The 10,666-nt window shown below is 34.5% G+C and overlaps 1 long non-coding RNA gene across 1 annotated transcript; it reads right to left on the bottom strand.

Moving 5' to 3' along the window:
• Positions 1-8,593: 8,593 nt before the first annotated feature.
• Positions 8,594-10,397, bottom strand: LOC137466986 (uncharacterized). Its single transcript, XR_010995359.1, has 3 exons — positions 10,211-10,397; positions 9,325-9,476; positions 8,594-8,985 (listed from the first exon to the last, which is right to left on the bottom strand). It is a non-coding gene; the product is annotated as an uncharacterized lncRNA (long non-coding RNA).
• Between the last annotated feature and the right edge of the window lie 269 nt (positions 10,398-10,666).

Raw genomic sequence — 10,666 nt, forward strand, 5'->3', positions numbered from 1 at the left:
AGCATGAGTGATGTGTTTTAGGGCTATATAATACATAATAATAAAGGTAAGCTAGAGAAGTTCTTCTGTAACTGTAGAAAATAAGAGCTGGCAGGAAAGGTAACTCGGTGAAAATGCAGCATCACCAGCTATATTGCACCATGAGCAGCACCAGCCCTGTCAGCAAGTGCTCGATGCTGGGAGCCAGCCAGACCGTTCTGGTCGATCCCGACACATGGGAATGCAGTGTAATTTGGGAACCACCATATGGCAATAAACATGGCTACACAGATACAGGGCAGCCCCTTCATCACAATGTTATTAGGCACCAAGAACACTATGTGACAAAAAGAGAGCAGACTGTCTGGGGCTGCCTCGCTGCTGCCTATATATATTAAATATGTTGGCATAATGTTTTGCTTTGCAACTTTGGAGCGATAAGTATCCTGTCTGAATTTTTTTTCAGACAAAATATTTCATTACTGTAGTCAATTTTAACACACAAATCCTTCCAGTTGCATGGTTAGAGAACTGATAGGAGTCTGAAGGATATTGCTGAAATACTTACAGCCTGAACAAAACTCAGAGTTTCTTGTGTGTTAAATTGGTCACATTTCCTTCCACAGATGAAACTGCTTACATTGTTCTCACTTGCAAATGTATTTGCGAACACTGAAGAACTTAGGTTGACACATTTAAAACATAGATATTTGAAGCTTGATAGAACCTGATGCATGTGCTATTATTTTTTGTTTTACCTTTTTTATTCTTTTTACTTTTCTGCCATGCACATCAGTCAGGATGCTTCAGTGTGCACCAAATAACATAAACCAGCCTCTGTTTTCTCTTGTTTTTTAGTATTAAGTCCAAAGTGTAGCTACCTGCTGAGACAATAAACATGACTTCCCATGACTTTTCAGTAAATGGAGCTCACTTCTGAGGCCCTGGGGCATATTCAATCTAAAATATAGATATGAGGGCTGGAATTAGAAATTTCATGATCAGCGAAGTGTACTTATAGCAGCTACATTTTGAAGGGGCATTCTTTCATCAATTAATTATATTCCACTTCCCACTCTCACCAATACTAGCGACTCATCGTTTTACATATTTAATGGAACATGACTAAAAATACATCAGAAAATTAATTGGTATTCATACTGTACTGAAAAATTTTCAGACTTTCCATTTATTTCTTTCAGGCAGGCTGCTAAGTCTTCAAAAATCCCAAAACAAAAGGAAAAGACTTACAAAAAAAATTATTATGACAAGATAGCTGCAGGATATAACAGAAAATCAGTGTTCACTGCATAGCATAGTTCAATATAGAAAGTAATTTCCAAATCTTTTTCTCTATCTTGGGCTGCCTACTTCCTTGCATGCCATATATCACCATACAGTTTTTGCAAAGTAGATAGCATAGTGACACTACCAGCCTCCCTAGGCCTCATCTTTAAAGTTGAAAATATAAAGAAATAGAGATGAAGAAGTATGCTTATTTGTTTTAGAAATACTTTAATTTTGCTGATCCCTCAAAATAAAGGATACAAAAAAGTATACCCAAGCAAAAAGAGTATGCTATAAGAAAAACTCTTTTACTACAGTTTTCATGCTGGGTATATCAAAACTTCAGCATTTATTTAAAAAGATATTGATATATCAAAAATTTAGCATTTATTTTAAAATATATTTCCACCTCTTATATCTGTGACAGGAAATTCTTTTAAATTATTAAATTTTAAAATGTGAATGCTAGCACATTCACATCCTTTGTTAGCAGGACAAAACAAACAGATATATTTTTTTTAAAAAAGAAATTCACTTAGTTACCCCTAAAGAGTTTTCGATCCTTAGAGCATCACTCATCTGCTGTGAGGAAAGTAGGATTTACAATTGTTCTGGAATTAAGACTGAGGGAAATGAGAGTTTAGGAATTAGCCCATGGTGAATTTTCTGGTTTAGTACTATATCATTAAATACCTAGGTATGTTCACTCTTCCTGAAAAGGCTCCCAGTATGCATACCTCCACATTAGAGACTGTAGAAAATACTAATTAGCAAACATGGAATATATATTGAAAAGTGACTAAAAGTGAAAGATGCTTTTTTGTTTCTCTGAAAAAAACCCTATGGGATAAGATAGGACAGGATGCCATGGCATAGGGATGGGATAGGGAAAGAAGGAAGACAAGATGCTTGAAAAGAATACAGAAGTTGCATAATCTGTCTGACAGGTAGAAGAAAATAAACCATGAGCTTTTGTGTGCCCAGGTGTGAGGGAAGAGGTCATATCTCATTTAGTTTTAAAATCAATGTAAGTTAAAGAAAGTGTGCAGAGAATGAAGATTTCTCTGGGTTACTAAACGTGCAGGATATCAAGATTTTCAGTCTAAAAGTTATGACCCCAATCCAACCAACTGATGGCTTGCAAGAAAAGTTATGCATTGAAATGCAGGCAAGGTAGGGTTTTTTTTTTTCCCCCAAAATCTATGAAATATAAGTAAAAACATCCATCAGAAACCCTCTTAAGCCAGTCATTTTTTATGTTGTTCCTAACGTTCATACCTGATATCCTGCCTTTTCTGTTCTTCTAATCTAGAGCAATATATATTACACAAAGACTAAAGCATGTAATTTATTATGGAACCTGAAGATCAAAAATGTCCCAAAGTCCTAACCACATGGTGAACTATTATTTGGAGGAGAAACTAGAGTTTCACCTGTCTAAGCACACTAATCCTACCTGTAGTGCTATACAGTCATTCCCCCTTGCTTGCTCTAGCCCTGAGAATCCTTTATTACTTTATGCAAAGTGGAAAAACTTTAAAAGCAGGACATGAGAACAATCTTGCCAAAAAACACCCTCATGAACTCAGTGATAAGAGTAGGCAAAAGAGATATCCTCAGAGGCTCCTAGCCAAGGAATTGCCAGAACTTGATTCAGCTGCATTTAGAAGAGTGTCTTGGATACCTGTGGGGCTGTTGGATAAAAGAGAGAAGCAATTACTTTTTGTATAGCACTATTTAAAAAAAAATCTCCAGGTGCATTCTTCCAGAATAAAGCCACTTCGGGACAAAGTAAAAAAGTTATGTGCACTAGAAATTCATTATTTTAGACACACACCTTTATAAAAAATAATTTAAAGAAGTAATTCCTCAGGAATTTTGATGGATTCAATTCATAATTGAATGGATTTTAATGGATTTATTTCCTAAATAAATAGTTTTAATGGATTAATTTCCTAAAAGCACTTAAGAAATTCCACAAATTACACTGCTTCTAGACTTCATCTTGCAGTGCTTTACCTATAACAGAACACATGCAAAACCAAGCAAAATCCTGGACTGAGATGGTAAAATGAATGCAGGACCTGACAAGTCTCTTGAAGTTTTTAAAGTATTTGGAAAAGGCCACTATGACCATGTTGCAAAATACAATCTATATTGGTAACCTTCAGATCAGATAGAAGCCCAATAGGATCCACAGAAAAAAGTAGAACAATCTGCTTCTGGCAGCTAGAAGTGGCTTAACGTGGAAAATGACAGAGCTTTAACCTTGTATTCTAAGTGCTTAGTGGAAACAAGGATGCAAATAACACTTTAGACTATGCTAATTCATACCCTTTCCAGGTATAAGCAAGTAAATTTTTTAATAAGATGATAGTCATATAATTCATACTGCCATTATTATTATTATTATTATTATTATTATTATTACAGGCCCAAATAACATAGGCTTTTTATGTTTATGATATAAATTGTCACCCAAAAAGAAAGGTTTTCTTTGTAGGAAGATCAACACATTTCATTTATTGCTAGAATTTACTACAATAATATACCTCAAGCTTGCATTTTAATAGGGATAATTAAACAAAATGTCAATCTAGTTACCTATTCTTAAATTGGTGGAGGATAATTGCTAGGAAAGTTCTATGTCTCTGCATTGGAGGATTTTACATACAAAACAAAGCAATACATTATGGAATATAATTTTCAGTTAGTCCCTTTAGCATGGAGCACAAAACTCCACATTATCATCAGAAAATTGTTGAATGCATAAAAGCAAGATTTCTGCCTTAGAAGGTAAGTGTCATAATTCAATTTACTATCTTTTTCTTCATTTACATTTAGTGGTTTGGGGTTTTTTTCTTTGCTTTTTAACACTCAACAGCAATATGCCTTCTCCATAATCCCTCATATCTCTACATGCACCAGAAAACATACTGGAAATTAGAGACAAGAAAGCTGATCTAGTGTTTCCAGCCTGACAAACATTTACATTTTCATTAATTTTGTATTAGTGCATGAAATTAATTCACCAGTAAGTTTTATTGGATCAGATGAAAAATTTGGGAAAATCGTAGAGATTTATATTCACTGGATTTTTTAAAATGTCTTTTACTTTTGTACTTAAAATTTATGAGGGTTTGTAGACAGTTTTTTTTTTTAATTTTTCCAAAATATTAATCCAAATTGCTGACAAAACTCCAAAACTATAGGTGACTATGGTCAGCTATTGACCCTAAAATATTAATTCATCTATGGTTCCTCCAGGCTGATAAACAGGGTGTAAGATTTTTCTAAAATTATTGCTATTACTGTTGTTGAAATTTTTTCATTGGGCTTGATTTCAAAGTCTGGCATATTGCCTTCTCTGTATATTAAGAGAAAGAGTAAAATAAATAATTGCTTGTCACTTCTGTACACTTTACAAACTCTCTGTAATGTAAAGCCCACATCACTTAAGTAGATGAGACAGAGGTTAAGACTAAGATGTTTTAGTGCATCATATGGGAAGTTTGCACAGTGCTAACACTTGGCACTTGCTGAGATTTAACTGTGGCCTACTTGTATGAGTACTGGAATTTGACAAACAATTTTGCATGATTATACGTTAATGTTGCAAACTGCTTGTGTGAAAATATATGATTTAAAAAAAAGAGTGAAAGAGAAGAATCAGAAAAAGTGATAAATAAAGCACCAGTTGAATATCCAATTACACGTCAAAGATGAGCAAGGCCCAATTAAAGAAGCAAATTCTAATTTCCTGAAATAAGAAGATCCAAACTGGAATTGTGCAGAGCTGGAGAAGTGAGAATCTTGCTGGTCAAGGTAAGCCAGCCTTTAAGATATCTGGGTCTCAGCAGGTGTGAAATTAAAGGATAGGATTTAGGCTTTAAGTGACTATTTCCTGGGGAAATTTCAACAGTTGGAGATATAAGTATAAATTATATAGATTAAAGAAGAAGTAAAATAATATTTTTGGCACTTCTTCCTACAAAGACAGGAAACATGGAAGTTTGAATAGTAAGCTATGAAGTGCAATGTTGATGTTTTACGTAAACACAATGAAAATTAAGTCTCACAGCTTCATGCCCATTTTCATGGCACTGCCTGGAGTTGGCATTTGAAATGCTGTATTTGAAATACTTTATCTGAAATACCAAACAATTTATTTGGTGCACCCACTTGATTAATTACTTTCAGTCATAATTTAGCACCAATAGTGTAAATTAAAAATAGGGATGCTAATATACACACAGCCTTTGGCTAATATTCTCAAGGTCTCTGCTAAGACTGGAAGTCATGACCAGTGCCTGCTCTGCAGTTTTGTGTGTATGATTCAGAGTTGCTTTTCGCTTCACATATTGCCATCCAAATGAGGCACACTTCTTTGTGCAAAGGGAGGTTTCATGACTTGAGTTTTATTATGGCTATTTCTGATAAAATTTCATTTTGAAAACTGCTTTTAAAACCATTTACGTACCCATTAGCTCTCAGTGCAGTATATAAATTAGATAATTGCAGAAAACAGCCCAATGAAGGGTTCTCTATGGTCTGGGAAAGTGTGTGTTTCTAGTTATTCATGCAATGATATTGCATTGCCTACTTTGTGTAGCAGGTGAAGAAGAGAAAAAATGAAGCCATAAAGAGACCTCATTGACACACCCATGTTAATTACCCTCCATTCTGAGTATTTATTTGCATAGATACTTTGCAATTCTTCATAAGACTTGCAAGTACTATGTTACTATATTTGATCATGTCTTTGAAGCTTTTCATTGAAGATTTTATCATTCCTAACCATTTTCCCAGTCTCAGAACAGAAATTCCTTGCAACTTCACTTTTCTTATATTGAAAAATATAATAATATAATATAATATTTAAAACACACTTTTATATCCTCTGTTGAAAAAATTAATAGTTTTTGCAAATAATCTTATAAAAAATTAGTATAAAATTGGTTTTAATTGTCAAGGTTGATCAAGATCATTTGTCTGAAGACTGGTTGTATTCAAGTAACTGGGAAAATGAGAGACATTTCCATGAGGAAATGAAAAAGCACAACAAATAGCAGGTATTGTCAGCAAAATGGCACAGATTTTGTAGACTGAGAAAAAGTACCACATTTCATGGACAGTAACTGGGGCTGCAATGCTGTGTCTGTGTCATCAGCAACTGGATATTTTCTGCCTTGTAATCTTCAGGTTTTTGAATAAGTCTCTCTGGGTTTTCGTGTTTAAATCCTTTGGGAGCAAGAGATTGTAAATACTCCTCAGCCACTATTGAATAACCTGTAAGGTATATATGCTTTAGTGCTCAGAAGGGGGCCCATAGCAATTTTCCATGCAGCCAACCTCAATATAACAAAAGAGAGTCACATTCACCGTTGTTATAGACAGTTGCAGAAACTTACTCACATTTCCAGTTTCCAATGCCAAGCTACTACATCCTCAGGGATGCAGAATTTTGAGAAAATGAACATGCATTTCATGTCATCAGAAACAAAAGATGTTTTTCCAAGAGGAGAAGATCTTGCCTTTCTGTAGCTATCACATTTTTGCCAAGATTATAGACAAAATTAATGGATAAAGGAAAACATACTATATAATCAAAGACATCCTCCCTAGAGTTTTCTTATGCCTGGAGGATGAATTGCTCAAGTGGATGTCCTCCCTGCCTTTCATGATGAGGTCAAGAAACTTGCTGTCACTACCACTGTTGTGATTAATGATCTGACTGGTAGTGACAGTAATCAAACCATAGACTCTGTACAGCTAGTTCGTGCTAGTCTCTCAGTGGTTTGAGTCACTGCACTGGCAGGATATCTATCTGCTTCTCCTACAGACATTTCCTCATGTCCTTCTTGAAGAAATTTTTCCTGAAAATATGGGCGAAACCAAAACAAATCATGACAAAAAAATTAAAACATTACATTATATTTTTTAAAAAAGTGACAAAAACTTTAGAACATTTGTAAAAAGAGAGCATAATGAATAATTAAGCTGCTAATAATATAATCCTCTTAAAAGCATAGAACTACTGCTTGAGAAGATTAGGTGTCTAACAGCTCTCAGTACAATGAAAGTAGTATAAGGGAAGAAGCTGAATTTCCTTCTCTCTTTCTCCATTTTTTGTAGCTGAGTTACAAAAGTATACAAAGATATAAAGTATACAGAGTTACAAATTATATCCACTTTGATTATATTTTAATAAATGTTCATTAGTTGAACACACAAAAATATCTCTATATAAGTATTAGTAGGCAAAAGGTTAGTATAAAAATACCACATTGGCTAAACAATGGTAAGGGTTAAAGGGTTAAATTTTGAAAGTGGTTTGATGGCAAAGTCCACTGAAAACCTGAAGGTGAAGACAGAACACAGGAAAGGAGATGACAGCTGAAATGAAAGAGACTGATAAAAAGGTTATACAAAAATAACAATGGAAAATCTATTAAACCTACTCTATTCTCAGAAATAAATTTCAACTTCTATCTGGTTAAATGCTATCTAAATTAATTCTTTGAATCATGCCAGAGATAGAGTACTAGAAATAGAAAGTATTTATAATATTCTTGAATCTAGTTAACAAATCAACTCCTATTCAATTTCTCACTATCTGAAGTTCTCTCTCCAGGCCTATCCCAGAACAGGATATTTAAGCACATCATGAGGGAAAAGATGAACATTGGCATTGGCAAGTCAAAAAGGAGCACATTAAGAAAATTAGACTTCCCAAATACTTGGGAAGAGAGCAAGTGAGAGATCCCTGGAGGCAGCCTAGTGGACTGTGGGCTTCCCAGCTTTAAGTCACAGTTTTGTGTTGCATGGCAGCTTTGCTCTTTAACACACTGAGCAAGATAGAGATGCAAACCTTAGCAGGTGAAGTTCTCAGCTGTATCAAGAGGAAGACTGGGTGGTTTGTAGCAAGGAGCTGAGAGAGCCAGACTGGGCAGGACAATGAGTTTTAGTTATGTAAAGACAGCTGTCTTGTCTTTTTCTAACATACTGGGCTTTAGGACAAATGCTGCTATGTATTTGTGGTCTCTGTCTAAAGGAGTGCTCTGCATGAAGAAATCCATAAGTTTTGTAACTCCTGCTTCAGAGAGCTGCTACTCTGATCCCTTGCCTTGTCAGAACCAATTACCTGCCTATTATTGTATTGAGTATGCTTTATTTATGTATTTATTTATCTATTTATTATGAAAAATAAAACTAAAAAACGCAAAACAAAACAAAACACACCATTCTGACCACATTTTGGAGAGGGTAGAAAAGAACCAAAAGGTATGATATCCATTGTCCTCTAATGATAATCCAGGCCCAATTAACCAGTCTAGGAAAAAAAATTACAAACTTACAAGCAACAAAGGCTTTGATAGCTTTTACAACCATGACAAAAAAGCATGAGATAGATAAATTTCGCTCTGATTTTAAGCTCTTTTATTGTTGTTCAGAAAATAATTTTCTTTCACATGGATTTTTACTTGAGCGATCATCTACCAGATAGACATTGACTACCCTGTCACAGAATAGAATATGTTTCACTTTAAATTAATCTTATTAATAAAACATTAATGGAAAAGAGCTGAACTACATTTATTTGCTGCTAAACTCAGAGAGCTACATTTTAATCTCATCATAATATGACCTTCCAAAGTCTCTTCTGCTTGGTCCTTTTTGGGATGGAGGAGAGAACTGGTTGCTTTCTTTTGTTCTTAACTGTATTTAAAGCACGAAGAAGATGCGTTTTGTATTTAGTTTGCCTAGGTAAAATGGGTATGGGGATCAGAAGGGAAGGGATGGCAAGAGCAAGAATAAGCTTTAGTAAGAATATGAAAGTAGCCTTTATAAAATAAGGATAAACAGCATTGCAATCTAATTTACCCCCACATAAAATGCAAAATAGAACACCATGTGTAATAAAACATTAGTATCTTTATTGCCAGCTTAATCTTAACTAGCCTTTTCTTACATTACTTCAATAGTTAGAGTAATTAATCTGCATGAAATTTAAATTAATAAGGTTAGCCTTGCAATTGAAACTATGCTGATTCTTACCCTTCTATTCACAAAATACTTCATTAGTATTTGCATACGTTCCTAAGTCAGTTCCAGGCAGGATCAGCCTCCTCAGAATGTCAGCAGCCCTGAACAGTTTTCCTCTGAACATCCCCTTCCTTTGTAATACATAAATACAATCTTCTGGGGCTCTGTAATTATCCAAAATGAGCTTTAATGTTGCAAATTACTTCAGCACCCCTATGATTTATCTGTTGTAAACACACTTTATAATATTTATATTCCTATTAGAACCTCCACTAATAATGAGCTGACAGAACATAAATATTTACATGCTAGTACATGGACAAATGTGTGATACCCTCTTATTAGTTACGTTTCTGGTTCTCTCTATCACATTTGGAAAAAAAAAATAAACCTTTGCAATTTTCTGTCTTCACAAAAATATCTTTGAAAATGGCTCAGAACATTAACAGAGCTTCACATTTGCCACACTTTTCTTTAAAAGAAAGGCATTTCTTCATACTTATGCAGTCAGGGTTATTGCTTCTTCACATTATGCATCATTACTCTGAGTAGGTGTCTTATCAGCAGCTCCAGTTGTTGTGGAGACGATTGGAATTAAGCACTGGAAGCTTTTTATTTATCTTACTTGCTTTATTCCTACAAGATTTTCAGCATATAAGCTTCTTTGTTCAGCTCAGAATTGGATACATTGCCAGGCATTGTAAAATTTACATCTTCCTTTTTTTGGTATTTGTTCTTAAATTGGATTGAAAACAAAGTATGGCTTTAATTAAAGCTCTGCTTAACAATAGACAATTTTTTCCATACAGTGGAATTTCTGAACAGTTGTGAGGATTTTGCAAAGGCCTAATAGGTGACATTCACTGCTAAGCCCCAAGTAGAACTGCAATATACTTACCTGTGCTAAGTGTCTGCCTGACAATACTCACACAAAGAAAACTGTAATAATGCTGTCGAAATACTGACTTAGCCAACAAAACCCGTGGAATTTAAAGTGAAGGTTACCTTAAACTGGCTATGATATATAATAACTTAGAAGTTCAAAGGATAAATGTTGATGTTTAGAGAAGTAAAAGGAAAGAAAGGGAAGGCAGGGAAGGCAGGAAGGCAGGAATGAACAAAGGAACGAAGGAATGAAGCAACGCAGACACTCACAAAAAATTGGGAACAGTGAATTAAAAATAAATTTCAGCCTTTCTATCAAGGCTGATTCTACACTAGATATGCTGTAGATAACAGAAAGATAAAAAACAAAAAAAAAAAACAACCAAACTTACTGGTCAGTCTGTTAAAAGCTGTTTGATAAACATTCCCATTCCAAAGACTCTCTGCGGCTTTTTACTCTCTTTCCTCA

The sequence above is a fragment of the Anomalospiza imberbis genome, chromosome 2 (assembly GCF_031753505.1).
Source record: "Anomalospiza imberbis isolate Cuckoo-Finch-1a 21T00152 chromosome 2, ASM3175350v1, whole genome shotgun sequence".
In the NCBI taxonomy this organism is placed as follows: Eukaryota; Metazoa; Chordata; class Aves; order Passeriformes; family Viduidae; genus Anomalospiza; species Anomalospiza imberbis.